The sequence below is a fragment of the Neovison vison genome, chromosome 8, assembly GCF_020171115.1.
Source record: "Neovison vison isolate M4711 chromosome 8, ASM_NN_V1, whole genome shotgun sequence".
Taxonomy (NCBI): domain Eukaryota; kingdom Metazoa; phylum Chordata; class Mammalia; order Carnivora; family Mustelidae; genus Neogale; species Neogale vison.
The window spans coordinates 24,354,355-24,370,289 of record NC_058098.1 but is presented as its reverse complement, the minus strand read 5'-3'; the positions used below and the strand labels follow the sequence as shown (position 1 = coordinate 24,370,289).

General features: G+C 44.1%; 1 protein-coding gene across 9 annotated transcripts in view; it reads left to right on the top strand.

Moving 5' to 3' along the window:
• The window catches only part of RALY (RALY heterogeneous nuclear ribonucleoprotein), an 81,453-nt gene that overhangs the window by 53,034 nt on the left and 12,484 nt on the right, over positions 1-15,935 (top strand). The window contains exon 1 of one of the 9 annotated variants that reach the window (XM_044263220.1): positions 14,887-14,961. The exons of the other annotated variants lie outside the window; for them this stretch is intronic. The gene's annotated coding sequence lies outside the window, so the exon portion shown is untranslated. Of the gene's footprint in view, positions 1-14,886; positions 14,962-15,935 lie in introns of those variants that run through there. 9 annotated transcript variants of the gene reach the window in all.

Sequence of the window (15,935 nt, the reverse complement as noted above, 5' to 3'; positions counted from 1 at the left end):
TGAGCGACTGGGATTAGGACAGTTGACTTCCATGATGGAAAGCATAGAATAACCTCAGGTACCTTACAGATCATGGAGGGAAATACCAACATTTATTCACAGTGGTTCAAGTGCCCCTCAGATTCATGTCTTTATACATTACAGAGCTCTTTCATGCATGTTACTGCCTTTGAGTCTTAGAGAAGCTCTGTGAGGGAAGCAGTGCAAGGATTACCATTCCCACTTCATAGTTGAGACCAGGGAAGGGTTGTGACTGATAGTCACTAAACAGAATGAAGACTTGAGAGACCAGTAGTGCTGGGTTTGAAATCTGGTGCTCACCATTTGCTAGCTGCATAACCAGGCAGGTTACTTAGCCTCTTCAGTCTTCCATTTCCTTCTCTGTAATAGGATAACAGTATTTATGTCTTCTGGTTATCTAAGGATTAAATGGTGTAATGAATGAAAAAATGCCAAGAGTGTATAGAACAAGTATTAGAAGCTCAGTAACTGCAGGTTTTCCATCTCAGTGTTTTAAGTTCTTGTATTCTGAGTTTTTGAAAATTAGTACTCTCTTTATAGCAAAATGAGCTCTATGTCATACATTTCTATTAACCAAGGTTGTTTTTTTTTTTTTAAATTTTTATTTATTTGTTAGAGACAGAGCACAAGCATAGGCAGACAGAGTGGCAGGCTGGAGACAGAGGGAGAAGCAGGCTCCCTGCCGAGCAAGGAGCCTGATGTGGGACTCGACCCCAGGACGCTGGGATCATGACCTGAGCTGAAGGCAGCCGCTTAACCAACTGAGCCACTCTATTAACCAAGGTTTTATTTAAGTGCCTTACTGGGTTAAGAAAGAGAACTGAATTAGTGGGAAGCAGGGGTGCTGGGGCATACTGGCTAAGTACCTCTGATACAAACCATAATGGGTTAGAGTGGATAGAGATACCAGAGGTCTGTCCTAGTGTGTCTGTCTTAGAGGAGATGTTAATAAGCTGGGAGAAGTCAGACCAAAAAAGGCAAAGCACATTTCTTTCCTGCTGCCTTCTTAGAGCCCTAGTGTGCATAGGACTCGGTAGAGCAGTGTGTTGGGGGGAGATGGAGTACACCAGCTTTCCTATTTGTATTTGACCTCGGAGCCCCTTTTGTGAGGAACTGTCATTAACATCTTGAGGAACACTGCTCTTCCATGGAAGAGTTCATGTATCACTGAGCTGATCTAATTCCTCTGTTTTCTGGCTGAGGTAATTGAGGTCTATCACCAAGTTTCCAGAGCCACTCTGCAGTGGAATCAAGTTCAGGATGCCTGACTCCCTCTTGGGCCACACTACTATTTGTAGTCCACCGTTCTTCCTCTTCTGGCCAACAAATCATAAAAATTATGGAGGATTCTGCAGACCAGTAATCAGAGTCTTGTCAGAGTGGAGAGCTTTCGGTTTTGATGTGTTTATCCCACTAAACAGAAAGATTAGGAAACAACAGGCTTAATAGCCAACAAATGTTTCCAAACAGTTGAAGGACCAGGGGCTGGGACACTAGCTCAATGTCTAGAAAGGTTCCTCTAATCCAAAATGTTTTACTTAATTAATTTATTTATTTTAAAAAAGATTTTAAATTTTTATTTATTTGACAGACGGAGATGACAAGTAGACAGAGAGGCAGGCAGAGAGAGAAGGAAGCAGGCTCCCCACTGAGCAGAGAGTCCGACATGGGGCTTGATGCTTAGGACCCTGGGATAGTGACCTGAGCGGAAGGCAGAGGCTTTAACCCACTGAGCCACTCAGGTGCCCCAAATCCAAAACATTTTAAAGTCTGTTCTTTCCTTTTCTTTTTTTTTAAAGTATTTATTTATTTATTTGAGGAAGAGAGAGAGTGAGAGAGAGCATGTGAGGGGAGAAGGTCAGGAAGAAGCAGACTCCCTGTAGATCTGGGAGCCTGATGTGGGACTTGATCCTGGCTCTCCAGAATAATGACCTGAGCTGAAGACGGTCGCTTAACCAACTTAGCCACCGAGGCGCCCCTTAAAGTCTATTCTTTAGGAAGTTTCCATTGCATCCAAGGGCTCATTTTAGAGGCTCACAGTTGAGTTCTCAGTGATGAGCCCACTCACACCAGTAACTATGGGGAAGATTTCGAGATGGGTTTGGAGAGAATGTGCCAGATTTCTTTTCCTCCGTTGCAATCTCCACCACAGAATTTAGCGGTAGAAATAATGCTGCTGGGTTTCTGTATAGCCCGTGGCAGAGGGTGTTGTCCTTGACATTTAGTGGACACTATCCTTGCATTTTGCTAAGCTTTGTAGTTAAGATCTAGTTAAAAACATCGCCTTTGCATTTGCAAAGTTGTGCAGTAGACTTCAGACCACATCTAATACTCAAAACAATTCTGTGATGGAGGTTATCTTCTACCTGTGTATAAGTATGCTAAGACTCAGAAGGAATAATGACTTGTCTAATGTTTGACAGCGAATTAGTGATATATTCATGGTTGTATTATAGGTCCCTAGTGCAAGTCTGACATGGTAGATACTCAAGAAGTATTTATTAGATGAAAAAGTAGTATACTCTCAGGAATGAACTTCCCGTCTTCAAACTCTTTGATCCGTGTTCTTTCCAGCAAGCCAGCATGGTAGGACTCAGTAGTTGGGCTTACTCAGTGTTGCCAGATAATTCAGAGCGGGAGGGCTGGGTGTCCCTTGCTGTGTTGACTGGTGATAGGGATGGAGGTTTCTAACCTTTGCTACTCTTCACTTGATGAGGAACTTCTACATATTTCCCCACGGAAAGCCCAGATTCAGCAGGCTCTGGGCTGCAGCTTCAACCTCCCCACTCCACCCCTTTTTAAAATTAATCTCTGCACCTAATGGTGGGGTTCAAACTCATGACCCTGAGATTAAGAGTTGGATGCTCTACTGACTGAGCCAGCCAGGTGCCCGTCAACCTCTCTTTTAGAGCCTCTGCTACCTGTAGTCTGCTGAACACAGTGGTCCCCAGTGTCTTGCTCTGTCTCTGTTTTTGCTCCCATCCCTGTCTTACTTGTTTTTCTGCCATCCTGGTGGGTGAGGAACTTGGGCTCATCTCGTGAACACCAGCTGTACAGTTTACTTTTATTTTTTAAGTTTTAAGATTTTACTTATTTATTTTATTTTATTTTTTTAAAGATTTTATTTATTTAGGGACGCCTGGGTGGCGCAGTTGGTTGAACGACTGCCTCCGGCTCAGGGCGTGATCCTGGAGTCCCGGGATCGAGTCCCACATCAGGCTCCCAGCTCCATGGGGAGTCTGCTTCGCTCTCTGACCTTCTCCTCGCTCATTCTCTCTCTCACTGTCTCTTTCTCTCTCAAATAAATAAAATAAAATCTTTAAAAAAAAAAAAAAAGAAACATTTAAAAAAAAAAAAAGATTTTATTTATTTATTTGTCAGAGAGGGAGAGAGCGAGCAAGCACAGGCAGACAGAGAGGCAGGCAGAAGCAGAGGGAGAGGCAGGCTCCCCGTCGAGCAAGGAGCCCGATGTGGGACTCTATCCCAGGACCCTGGGATCATGACCTGAGCCGAAGGCAGCCACTTAACCAACTGAGCCACCCAGGCGTCCCAAGATTTTACTTATTTATTCATGAGAGCCAGAGAGAGCCAGAGGTGAGATGTGAGACTCAATCCCAGGACTCTGGGATTATGGTCTGAGCCAAAGACAGCCGCTTCATCAGCTGAACCACTCAGGTGCCCTGTACAGTTTACTTTTGCCCTGTCGGGAGCACTGAGAAACCATTTACTGAAACAGCATTCACCTAGGATTCTTTTACCTCTTTATTAGCAGAAATTCACTGAGCATCTACTGGCTGCCAGGGCAGTGCCAGAGGCTCGGATTGCAAAGATTAATGGAAGAGTCTCTGTCTTCAGGGAATTCAGAGTCTCCTGGAGAGAGACAGGTGTGTGAATACAAAAGTGCAGCAAATGTTGCTGCAGCAGAGATCTGTAGAGGATATTGGGTTCCAGAGGAGGAAATGACTGGATCTGCTTGGGGGATGGGAAACAAAGGCTTTTCTGAAGAGTTTTCATCAGGGGCATCACATCAGTGGATTTGTGCTCAGAGAACTCCTCGTTGCCCTAGCCTTTGTCACCACATCAGAAATTGGCTCTGGTCCTGCTTTACTGGTGAAGCAATCTCTTTCTTAACCTTACTCAACAAGAAGAGTATGATATTTGGAACAGTGGGGCCAATAGTACTTTAATCTAGGAAATTCCTGAATGCTGAACTTGATGGTGCATGATCTCATTGAATTCTCACAACAACCTTTTGGGGAAGATACTGTAATATTATTTCCATTTATAAATGAGAAAATTAAGACCCAGAGAGGTTAAGTCATTTACCAGGATCATATGGCAAAGCTAGGATGTGAGCCCAGGTTGTCAAACTCCACAAAGTCATTCTTCTGAAGGGCCTCAGAAAGAGTTCTTGAGACCTTCCTATAATTCTTACCTCAAAGACTTGTACAAATGAGAAGCAAAATACTTAGCAGTGCATCTGTTACATAATCAATTAATATATCATAATGATTATTTATTTACTACATTATATAACAGACTTTTCTAAAGGTTGGGGTGGATTAGGCCCTTAGAGAAAGGCTACCTTTCTCTTCCTCCGGACTCCTTTGGCTATGTTCTCTGTACTGCCTGCTTCTTTAAAAGACGCATGGCCGATGGGGGTGGCAGGGGCGGTGGTACATGAAGTTCACTTCAGCAAATACTCCCTGAGCTCCCACTCTGGGCCAGGGCCTATCCTGAAAGGCAGAGGGCATGCAGAAATGAAAGAGTGTGGTCCTTGCCATCAGTAATTCACAGTCAGTGTAGGAGAGGAGATAACACAGAAACAGACCATTTGAATACAGTTGTGTAAGGTGGATGTTAGCCGGCACATCAGAGCCCACTGCCCATGGCTCATACCACAACTAGCAGGGTAAGAATGACTACTACATTAATTGTTGAAATAATCATTCTGTTAATATCCTTGTCTTCATTAAAGCAGCTGTTATTAATGTAGAAAGTAGGTAATACCTTAGAGAAAGGTCAGCAGCTGCTCAAAGGAGACTTTTAACATGCTCAATTGGAAAAACCTGTTTTATTTTTTATGGGAAGGGGGGGGATAGGGCGGCGGCGGCGGCAGGGGGGTGGGGAGATGGTGTTCCAAAACTGCCAGCAGAGCTGAGGGAGTCCTTGGCTTGAGAAATGTACAATGGGGAAGGATTTATGTTCCTCAGGCCTTCCCCCCCCAGCCACCCTGTGTGCTCCTTAGTTATCAAAGACTTTATAGCTTCTTATACCCAGGCTCATTTTTTTTGTTTGGCAGAATGAGCAGGAAGGGGGAGGTAGCTTTCTGAGGCAGGACATCTGCCAAGAGAGGCAGTGACTGAGCATCTGCTGAGGTTGGTAGGGGCTGTGCCAGGGCAGCAAGGGCACTATGAGTTGTGTGTATTATTACATGAAGTACCTCTACTTAATCGATCCATGAGCATTATTGGAGTTCCTGCCATGTATCTAATAATATACTAGGTGATGTGAAAAGTACCCCAAAGGTTTTATGGTGCTTGGTGAGAGAAGAGAGATACATGAGACAAAAAGGAGTCAACACTGATGGGATGTTCAGGGGGTTGACTTATGTGGCTCAGACTGTCAAGAGCTGTAGGGACTTAGGAGTGCCTCCTTACTGAACACTGTCCTGCATGTGACATAGGAGTGGGTGATGGCTTCCTGAAGGCTAGGTTTTTCGGGGGCCTGCAAGGCTGTTTCTGACCTGGCCTCTGCCAGGCTCTTTGCTTTCCTTGCATTCCAGCCAAACCACAGTACATATTATTGTTCCCTGAATTTGGACACTCAGTTTAGCTACCAGCTTTGCTCATGTTCCTCTTTCCTAAATGTTCTCTCTCTCATTTTTGTATGGGCTGACTTTAGCTCATCCCTCTGGACAGGATCAGAACTTTCTTTTTTTTTCTTTTTCTTTTTTTTTTAGATTTTATTTATTTATTTATTTATGTATTTGACAGACGGAGATCACAAGTAGGAAGAGAGGGAGGAAGGGAAGCAGGCTCCCTGCTGAGCAGAGCGCCTGATGCGGGGCTTGATCCCAGGACCCTGAGATCATGACCTGAGCCGAAGGCAGTGGCTTAACCCACTGAGCCACCCAGGTGCCCCCAGAACTTCCTTTTTTTTTTTTAAAGATTTTTTATTTATGTGTTTGACAGAGAGAGCCGGAGAGAGGGAACACAAATAGGGAGTGGGAGAGAGAGAAACAGGCTTCCCGCTGAGCAGGGATCCTGATGTGAGGCTGGAGCCCAGGACCCTAGGATCGTGACCTGAGCCAAAGGCAGATGCTTAACAACTGAGTCACCCAGGTGCCTCAGGATCAGAACTCCTGATGAATCCTTTCGGACTTCTCTCACTTCTCTCCTGTCTTTTGAGTTCCTAAGTCTTCTTGTCATAGCCCTTATCAAGAAGAAATTTAAGTTCTGGTTTTTCTGAGATCTCTACCACTGGACTGTGAATTCTCTGTACTTTGTTCATCTATACTTTGTATAGTGTCTGGCAGTAATATGTGCAAAATAAATGGTTTTTTGATAGATGAGCAGATAAATAACTTTCAGCATATTATACCTCTGCCTAGGAATCTATATAACTTCTTTTTGGCATTTAAAACCCTATAGACTCAAAAACTAATAAACACAAGACATTGTTATCTTCACATATACATGAAAACAACAATGAGGATTTGCCTTTTTTCTTCCTTTTTCTGCCCCCACATTGTAAAACACAGTTCTGGTAAGGTTGCCCTGAAAGTGGCATTCACACAGTGCCTGGGTGGCTCAGTCAGTAAAGCATCTGCCTTCAGGTCGGGGCGGTCCTGGGTTCTGCTCAATGGCAGGTCTGCTTCTTCCTCTGACCCTCACCCCACTTATGCTGTCTTGCGCTCTGTCTCTCTCTCTTTCTCTAATCTTAAGGAAAAAGAGAAAGTGGCATTCATTGGCGATAGCAGTATAAATTGGTGCAGCATTTTTGGAAAGCAATTAGGCAGTTTATCTCAAGAGCCTTAAAAGTGTTCATACATTTTGACACAGTAATTCTGCTTCTGGGAGTCTGTCCTAAGGAAATAATCAAATATATAGAATAAACTTTACCTTTGATGATGTTATTTTTATAATGATGAGAAATTGGGAGAAGCATAAATGATCACCTGACTACAACCAGTCTAAACTATAATAAGTTCACTCAGGAGAAAACGATATGAGTTACTAAAAACAGTAGTCCTAAAAAATGGGGCTTATTGAAAACTATGCAGCAATGAAGACAAATATGTTATAACCTGTATATGTTATAATGATAATTGAAAAATTAGGCTACAAAATTGGATAAACGATTTAGCTCTGAATTTCAAATATAATGCAAAAGGAAAAACACTGGAAGAAACTATACCAAGATGCTGAAAGGAGTTCCATCCTAGAGAGGAATAGGGGTTTAGGTGATTCCTTATGGTAATTTCAAAAAATAAACACACTAAATAGTTCAAATATCCAAATTATTGGTTAAGAATTTTAAAATAATTTAAGCAAAACTTGAATTTCAGTTTTAAGCAAAGGAGTGATATGGTAATACTACTCCAGTGACTGTGTGGAGGATGAATTCAGGGAGTGGTAATAAGAGTGGAAGCAGGGCGACATTCTAAAATTCTTGAGCAGGCCAAATTAGCATACCTTGGTTTACTCTGTGAATGAGGGGATGGATGATTCAGTATATGGGTGCAGTATATGCCTAGTAGAGAACATTGGCTCAGGGAGTTTCATGACTTGTCCAAGGTTACAGGGCTAATAAGTAGGTTATAATATACATGCACTACCTGAATTTAAATCCTGGTTTTTCTCTTCCATTGCCCATGATTTTACTCCACAGCTGAGACCTCTATTAAGGTTTTGGGTAAACTTGTTTTTTTTTTTTTAACCGACTATTGGAGTGTAGAAACTTGTTGAGTGTAGTATCTCTTTTTTGAGGAGAAAGGGACCAGAAAGGGTTAGTTAACTCTTTCTAAGGTGATGACAGGGGAAAAGACCATAGATATCACAGTTGCTTCTGTCATCATGAGTTGAACTGACTAGTTTAGAAGTTCGTTAGGTATTGGCATGTTATGCTTGCTGTCTTGGGGGCTTCCCCTCCCACCCCAAGTTCTTGTGGTTCCTTTGTTGGCTTATAGTTGATGTACGTGGCATCAGTGCCTCTTGAGCGTAGGTATGCAAATGTGTGCCATACTACATGCAAACAGACATTGTGATCATTATGCCAAGTTTATTAATGATGGTGCTGCTGTGAGGGTGTAAGTGGTCAGATTGACAGCCTCCAGCAGGGGACACCATCTAATCAGCTCCCTGAAAGGAAGGGTTTGTCTGAGCGAAATGATGCCCTGTCCTCATACTTGTCCCATATAGCCTTGTCCAAGAAAAGGTGGTTTTAGACTTTCTGTACTTTGAAGTCTGATACCCAGCCCTTCAGAAGTACACAGTTCATGTCGACTTGTTCACTGTATGATCATGGGCAATTGACTTGGCCTTTCTGAAGTGGGGTTTACTCATCTGTAAAGTGAGTGTGTGACCTACAACCCCTTAGAGTATTGTTGTGTTTGGATTTGATAACCTTAACTCATGAAGGGACTTCTAAGCCACATTAAAGGAGTTGAACTTGAATCTTGGTGGTGGGAAGGCACTGAAGGGCTTTAAACAGGAGGTGGTAGGAACACACTTGCTTTATCACTCAAGAGACGGATGCTTAGATGTTTATGGAGTTAATTTGTTAGCAGAGGAACAAAGGCAGAGTGGCTATGACTGTGCTCTCACTCTCAGTGGTCCCCTTTGGTCCAAACATATGGAACTGTGGGGTCATGCTTAGAGTGAGCTCTAAGATGCATTTAGATTGGCATCTTGGAGAGAGGTCAGGTTTCTTCCCTTCTGTCTGAATGTAGGAAATAGGAAAAACATATATGTCAGTTCATGTGCTGTCTTCAGGATCAAGCTTTTTTGGGGCCATGAGGGGTAGAATTCAGTATTTTGAGGAAAGATTGTTGTAATGAGCAAAATAATGATTCCACACGAAAGGATTTTAATCAGCTGTCCTTAGACCTGAGGGGCATAGTGCTTGGCTGAAGTGCCAGGTTGTGTACCATCTACACCCTGCCTCCCGCCGCCTGGCTTCCTGCCCAGGTCCCTCTGTCTAGGAAGCCCTGCAGCAGCAGTCCATCCACGCAATACTCCGGTCCATAGTTATGAAGCGCATCTCATGTAAAAGAGTACACTTCCATATGTTATCTCTGTTGACCCTCAAAACAGCCTGCATTGCAAGTGTGTAGAGCAGGGATTTTGATCCCATTCTGCGTATGAGGAACCTCAGAGAGGTGAAGTGCCTTCCCGAGTTCACAGAGCTAGTGGAGGTGGAATTCAGGACCCAGGGCTCCACAGGCAAACAGAAATCCAAAGCTGGTAATCCCCTATTGCTGTTTTAACTTATTACAGGCCCTATCTTGAAAGGTGTTAGCCCTCCCTCTCTGTGTTCCTCATATCCCTTACTACTTCTGAGGTAGGCTGGAAAATGGGGATAATATACATGCACTACCATGGCACAGCCTTCTGCAGCCTCATTCAGAATAGAGTAGCCACAGGATGTGGAGGTTACATTAGGGACACAGAACAATGAGCAACAAGTAAAGGTTTCTTACACTGTTGAGCCCTGGGGCCCTGTTGCCCAGAAGAGAAGCTTAACCTGTCTTCTGGGTCCTTAAGGTACAGAGAGGCCTTTTGAAATCTTTACTTAGGGAGGGGCCTCTTCCTGACCCACTTCTCAAGTTGTATTCTCTTGCAGGGGGTGGGGGTGGGAGGGATGCTGCTTTATTCATTTATTCATACAACACCTTTTTTTTTTTTTAAAGATTTATTTGAGAGAGAGAGAGTGCACATGAATGGAAGGGAGAGAGAATCTCAAGCAGACCACACTGAGCATAGAGCCTGACTTTGGACTTGATCCCAAGACCCCAAGATCATGACCTTAGCCAGTATAAGTCTGATGCTTAACCAGCTGTGCCACCCAAGTGCCCCTCATTCAGCACTTAATGAGTGCCTACTTCTATAAGTTCTTTAAGTTCAGGACACGTTTCTAAATACTAGTGTTTTGGTGACACACCTGAAGAGATTATTATATCTATAGTGCTAGTGTTCTTCATCACAGTTCTGTTCTAGGTGACATTATCACAGCAGATTCCACCACCTTGCCTTTAATACTCACAAGGAGGAGTTCTTGCAGGTTCCAGCGATAACAGCAGTGGCAGCAGTAGCTAATATTTGCATACTTTGTAATGTGCCAGACACTGTTCTTAGCACATTAAATTTTACTCTCCAGCAACCCCAGAGATACTTTTTGCTGCCCCCGTTGTACAGTGAGATAACTGAAGCATTAAGAACTTAAGACACTACCCAAAGGTCATGTCACATAGCTAGTTCAATAACAGAATGAAGGTGTTTTGGCCTCAGAGGCTGCTCTCTTGACCAGATTACATGGCTTCTTATGTGGGAATAAACATGCAGTTTTTGGCTCCTACTTGGTGACAAGCCCCTCCTCACAGCAGCAAGTTAATACTCCTCTCTACACCATATCCTATGAGCTACTCTATTTTGGTTTATGCTGAAAGATAGCATGACATAGGCTCAGAACAGAAAGTTTTGTACAGTGATGAGAGTTTGGCCATACACCTGGAAAATTTCAAGGTATACCGTGGTGTCTTGGCTGCTTACCTTCTTCAGCCAGTCATACTCTTGGGTATATGGTGGTATTGGGAGAATGAATCTTTCCATCTTATTTTTAAGAAACTCCCTAGGGTTGGGAAGACTGCTCTGTAGCTGCCATGATAATAAGACTGTGAAAGGTACAACATGCCTCCCCTTCCTGGCTAGTTTCCTAATGTCATCTAGTATCAGGGAGGGAAGCTCCAGAAGTACCAGCCTCTTCAGGAATATACTCTCCTCTGAGATCCCCAGGCCTCAGGAAGGTTGTGGCATTCTCAGACAGCCTAGATCATCTTCCCTTGCAGGATATAGCATGACCTAGAGTAGATGACCAAGATAAATCACCTCCTGAAGTGTTCGGTGGCACGTCCTTGAACTTACTATCCTTGGCCTGCTTACCCTGTTCTCTCTTTCTCGAGAGAAGCAAAAAGGAAAACGATTAGGATCGTTTTGTAAATCGGTCTAACACCAAAGTCTAAAAGAATTGGGCTAAAAGGATTTGAAAGAAATGAAATAAAATAACCCGTTCTTTCTTTGATTTTCATAGAGGTTGATGGGGGTGGGTAATAAGAGTTGCTTAGAGCTGTGCTTCTAGAGTATAGCCCACTGAATGGATGTGAGTCCGCAACTGTTGGGGGTCGTGGTAAGTCTAGAAATTGAAAGTGCCCAAAAACCAATAATTTGACATTTTTACTGTATTTTACAAATGTGTTTGTCTGTAATGGATTGTAAGTATAAAAAGCAAAACAAACAAAGTGGTTCTTCACCACATGTAGTTCAGAGAAGCACTGGCTTATTTAGTGTGACAAACTGAAAAAGAGCTTCAGTCTTCTTATCCATAAAATGAGATGAATAATGTCTACTTCAAAGAGTTGTTTCAGGAATTACCTGATGATAAAGAACATTTTGGGATATTTAATATGTGCCTGCCATTGTAACGTGCATTATCCTGTTTAATCCTCACCACTACTCTAAATCCCCATTTTTCTGAGACTCGGGCTTGCCAGAATTCAAACCTTTAGGAAGTGTGTAGATGGGACTGGGATAGGAGCTGGCACTCTTTCTTTTTTTAAGTTTTTTTTTTTTTTTTTAATTTATTTACGTAATCTCTCCACCCCACAGGGGGCTGAAACAACCCCAGGATCGGGAGTCACATGCTCCTCTGACCAAGCCAGCCAGGTGCCCCAGGAGCTGACACTCTGAACTATTGTGTCATGTTCTTCATGAAGAGCATGGCACATAAGAAGGTTCCCCGTCTCCACGCCAGACTCGCTGTCACCACTTTCTCTATTTCACAAGAGGTCTGGAGACTACTTTCTCATTCCATCCCTGACCCTAACTTATTTTTATGACCTTGGGTAATCACTTCTTTAGACCTGAATTATCTCATCCACCTTCAGTAGCAGGGATTATGTTTCATTCATCTTTGGTCCCTCAGCATTTGCTGGACGGAGCTTGGCATATAACGAGTATTGAGAACTGAGGTAGTTGATCACATTACATGATCTGAAAGGGCCCCTTCAGTCACTCCTTTCTTTGAACACCCTACATTTCTTCTCTTCTGTCCCTCCTGAGCATCCTTGTATTCCCCACCTTCTCCACCTGGCAGCATGACCTTATTTCCTTGTGTCTGTTTGTCCGGGTATTCTTGATCCTGGGTACTTTGAGACCACCCACATGGTACCCATGTTTTTACTTGTTTGTGAAATATGTCTAGGATAAACCCACCGGGGATAACACAAGTGAGGGATAGTAAGGGCTGGCTCACAAAATCAGAAACATGCTCTTCTCCATTCTTACTAGTGGGGCCTGGGCTTAGGGTAACCCTGCTGGCAGCGCTGCCAGGCCTGAATAATGGCCGCAGCTTGGAACAGGGTTTTCCATGAGCTCCACCGGGATCTCCAGTAATTGGAACATGGCACCTTCCGACTCATAATGGATGGCAGAACGAGAGGGGCATTTGTCACTGCCTGACTTCCCTGCGGGAAAGAGGCTCATAAGTCACAGCTGACAGACCCTTTGATGACTTTTAAACTTCATTTACAGAAAAGAATAGCTATAATCAACCAACAGCAAGCAGTGACTAATCTTGCCACATTATCACTGTGAGGAGCCGGCCCCTTAAGCAGTAGGAAGGGGGCGGGGGACCATTCTCCAAGCTCACAGCAAGTGCTTACTGGCTCTTGGACGTGAGAGTATGCCCTCAGCAAGAACCCCATGCATTTATGCCCAAAGGATCAGAAGGTGTTAAAAGCTGACCTTCTGGCAGATACAGGGTGTGCTTAGCATGGAAGCCATTTTGGGCCAAGGTTAGAGCACCAGCTCTGGTCTCAAATAGACTGATCTGCATCTCTGTCATTTCCTGGCTTGTGTAAGACAAAGCTCTGACCGTTAGGCTCCTAATCCGTGAAATGAGCACAATACACACCATCACCTACCCCACAGCAGAAGAAAAGTGCTCAGCAAGTGTTGGTAATGATTGTCACAGTCACATGGTTAGCCCTGAAAGGGCCTTTTGTGGTCAAGTGCCCCCGAGCCTGAGTCATGTAGCCCAGCGGCAGTAAAGCCAGTTCAGTCTTCCTGTGGGAAGAGGGCAGGTCAGTGGGAGCAATCTAAATGGAGTAGGAAGAGCACAGGCTTTAGCAGCAGATAAGCTTTAGGGTCTTTTCATTCCTAATCATGCCACTTAACTGTGGACAAATTATTTAAGCTGTCTCTGAGCTTCAGTTTCTTCATCTGAAGAATGATTGGGGTTTGGTCAGGATTATGAGAGATTATGCCTATAAAACTTCCAACACAGTGCCTAGTATAAGGCTACTGCATATTGAATTGTGTATTCCTTTTTTGTTCTTCCTCAAGACAGGAATTAGTATGCAGCTATCAAGGAAGAGGAGGCAGCACTGAAGAAATTCTCTTACTTCAAACATTTATTTCCAGCCCTACCCTGCATATACTTGCAGGAGCGAGGGTAGAGCAGGGAGCAGAAAGGAGAAAGGGGGGGCATGTTTTATACACTGTTACATTATACAGTTCCTCCTGTCAGGCATAGCCTCTCCCCATATCACCACCCAGTTGGAACTCACCTTAAACATAGTCCCTTTTTGTCGAGCCTTCTGTAGTGCTTCTTCCCATTCTCTGATATCCTGGACTGGTGGCTTCTGGGGCAGTGGATTCCAGAGCCCAGGGCACATGTGCTTTGTGGTCCTGGTGGATGTCCCCTTGATGTACTGGGAGTTCTTGAGATCAGGTACCCGACCAGTTGCTGGATGACTGAGTTGGCCCAGTGAGTATTTGGATAGCTATAATTATGATTGAATGGGTAGGTAGTGTTTGGATGACTTCCTTTGACAAAAAGAGGTTGACAATTGTTTTTGGGTCTCTTGAAGGCCCAGGGTTGTACTTACCCAGTCCTTGCTGCCTGTTTCTCCATAGCTAGAAGGGCTGCTTGTCACCAGTGTTAACTAAGCCTCAGCCTGAGGCTACAGTCTGGTAGAGTTAAGGTGCAAGATAGAGGGAAGATAGGATATATACTCAGGTACTGAGGCCCCAGCCCTGCCTCTGCTTTGGGGTCTCCCCTCAGTGCCTATCAGATGCTGGTACCAATAATACAGTATAGGAATAGAAATCTCATGGTACAGCTGATGAGTGAGTCACTGGCTGAGAAGGCCTGACACTCTGCCCATCTCCTTAGAGTAGTGCCTGTCAAATCTGGCATGGGTTGGCGGGGGGCATCTTTATGAAATTTCTAGATTTGGTTCCAGACACTAGGACAAGGGAGAGAGTGTGTGTAGGCCCTCTACCCCTGACTCCCCTATTCTCAGGCAGAGTATGGAGCACTGGAAGATGATTAGGATAAAGAACATAGGGCTGGAATGTGAATGATCTAGAGTTTTCATTGGGCCCAGGGCATTTGAGTTTCTTACGTAAATACCTACTGGTCCCAGCCATCGTATCAGGCACTTTATAGCTGTTATCTCCAATCCTAATCGTGGGCATTGGTATAATTCCCATTTTGCAATTGAAGAATCTGAGACTTAGTTTAAGGGACATGTCCCAAGTTTACATCTCCTATTTTCTACTGTTTTAGGTGCATTTCCCCCTTTGTTGTTAGGAAACAGTTAAGAAACAGGTTCCTGAAAAGTGGGCTTTGTTGAAAAGGAAGCAGAAGACAAGGCCTGTGAGTACTCTTCCCCAGCATCTCCTCAGTGCCAGCACAGAGGGGAATATTTAGGAAATGTTTGTTGACTGAGTGAAGAGGATAGGAATTGGGTAATAATAACTACATTCCTTTATCCTTTTAGAGTATGTTACAGATGTAACAGAGCACTTTCACATTGATTAGCCTATTTGGTTTTATAGCCAATCTGAAAGGTAATCAGGACAAAGGTTATTCCTGTTTTCAGAAGAAGCATGATAAGGCTCAGAGAAATGGTATGACTTGCTGCAGGGCACACATCAGAGCTCAGGCCAGGCCTGCTGAACCTGTAGCCTAGACTCCTCACCTCTACATCCCTCCCCGCCACTATTCACATATTGTGGGCTAGGGTTTCTCAGGGAAGTGGGAATTGTCAGGAACTAAAGAGCATTCCTTGGGAAATTAGTCCTGTCTGGCCAGTAATGATCATTTGGGCAATGCTAATGAGCTGGGGCCTGGTGAGTTTAATGAGATTAATAGATGTTCTGTCATCCTTGGCCGCCTGTTAACCAGGAGCCTCTGGACCAAGGAGGCCCTGGGCACTGATCAGTCTAATTGCTTGGCTTTCTCCAGAAATAGCCTCACCATCACTGGTATTTATTTTCCTTCAAAACCACCCAATATCTCTAGAGTTAACTAAGGGCAGAGGTCTGGCCACAAGCTCGTGTGATCCTCATCTGCACGTTAGAGAATAAGGCCAGAGCTTTTGAGCAGGACTGGCCTAGACAGAGGCTTTATATAGTCACGGGGGGGTATCAGAACCAAGAGCAGCTGCTCTTCTTTTGAAATTGGTGTTTTTAAGAAGAGATCCAGTGTCAGGGAGGAATTACAGAGTTGGGGCAGTGGGCGTTCTGATGGTTAATTGCCTCAGAGGTCATGCTGAAGCCTAGGCTTGAACCTGATAGCCAGAACTGGGAGGGTGAAAGGATTGACATGGCAGAGCCAGAGGCCTGGGA